General features: G+C 41.3%; 1 non-coding gene across 1 annotated transcript; it reads right to left on the bottom strand.

The window, feature by feature from the left end:
- Window positions 1-412: 412 nt before the first annotated feature.
- LOC130932283 (small nucleolar RNA R71) lies at window positions 413-516 on the bottom strand. Its single transcript, XR_009067440.1, has one exon. It is a non-coding gene; the product is annotated as a small nucleolar RNA R71 (small nucleolar RNA).
- Between the last annotated feature and the right edge of the window lie 856 nt (window positions 517-1,372).

Below are 1,372 nucleotides of genomic sequence, written 5' to 3'. Positions count from 1 at the left end.
GAAATATTGGAACAAGAGAAGGAGATGGCAGCCGAAAATAATAATAATGCAAGGAGAATGCTTGGGACTTCACAAAGCCAACATCCAAATTGATGGAGAAGCATCTCATTCCTGCCATTGGAGCCAATAATTTTGAGCTTAGCCTCAACTAGTTGCCTTATGCAACAAAACTGCAAGTTTTATGGACTTCCATCTGAAGATCCTTATCAGTTTTAACTGAGTTCTTGCAGATCTGTGAGACTGTAAAGACGAATGGAGTGATCCTGAAGTCTACAGACTCATGCTTTTCCCTTTTGCTGTAAGAAACAGAGCTAGAATATGGTTGGATTCACAACCCAAGGATAGCCTGGACTCCTGGGATAAGCTGGTCACTACCTTCTTAGATAAATTCTTTCCTCCTCAAAAGCTGAGCAAGCTGAGAGTGGATGTTCAAACCTTTAAACAAAAAGATGGTGAATCCCTCTATGAAGCTTGGGAAAGATACAAGCAGTTGACCAAAAGATGTCCATCTGACATGTTTTCAGAATGGACCATATTAGATATATTCTATTATGATCTATCTGAATTTTCGAAAATATCATTGGACCATTCTGCAGGTGGATCTATTCACCTAAAGAAAACGCCTGAAGAGGCTCAAGAACTCATTGATATGGTTGCAAACAACAAATTCATGTACACTTCTGAGAGGAATTCCGTGAATAATGGGACACCTCAAAAGAAAGGAGTTCTTGACATTGATGCTCTGAATGCCATATTGGCTCAGAACAAAGTGTAGACTCAACAGGTCAACATGATCTCTCAAAGTCTGAATGGATGGCAAAATGCATCCAACAGTACTAAGGAGGCAGCTTCTGAGGAAGCTTATGATCCTGAGAACCCTGCCATGGCAGAGGTTAATTACATGGGTGAACCTTATGGAAACACCTATAACTCATCATGGAGAAATCATCCAAATTTTTCATGGAAGGATCAACAAAAGCCTCAACAAGGCTTTAACAATGGTGGACGCAATAGGCTGAGCAATAGCAAGCCATATCCATCATCTTCTCAGCAACAGACAGAGAATTCTGAACAAAACACTTCTAATTTAGCCAATATAGTCTCTGATCTGTCAAAGGCCACTTTCAGTTTCATGAGTGAAACAAGATCCTCCATCAGAAATTTGGAGGCCCAAGTGGGCCAGCTGAGTAAGAAAGTCATTGAAACTCCTCCCAGTATTCTCCCAAGCAATACAGAAGAGAATCCAAAGGGAGAGTGCAAGGCCATTGATATAATCAATATGGCCGAATGCACAAGGGAGGAGGAGGACGAAAATCCTAGTGAGGAAGACCTCCTGGGACGTCCCTCAAGCAAGAAAGAGTTTCCCATTAAG

The sequence above is a fragment of the Arachis stenosperma genome, chromosome 5, assembly GCF_014773155.1.
Source record: "Arachis stenosperma cultivar V10309 chromosome 5, arast.V10309.gnm1.PFL2, whole genome shotgun sequence".
NCBI classification, from domain to species: domain Eukaryota; kingdom Viridiplantae; phylum Streptophyta; class Magnoliopsida; order Fabales; family Fabaceae; genus Arachis; species Arachis stenosperma.
This window is presented reverse-complemented; position numbering and strand designations above follow the sequence as displayed.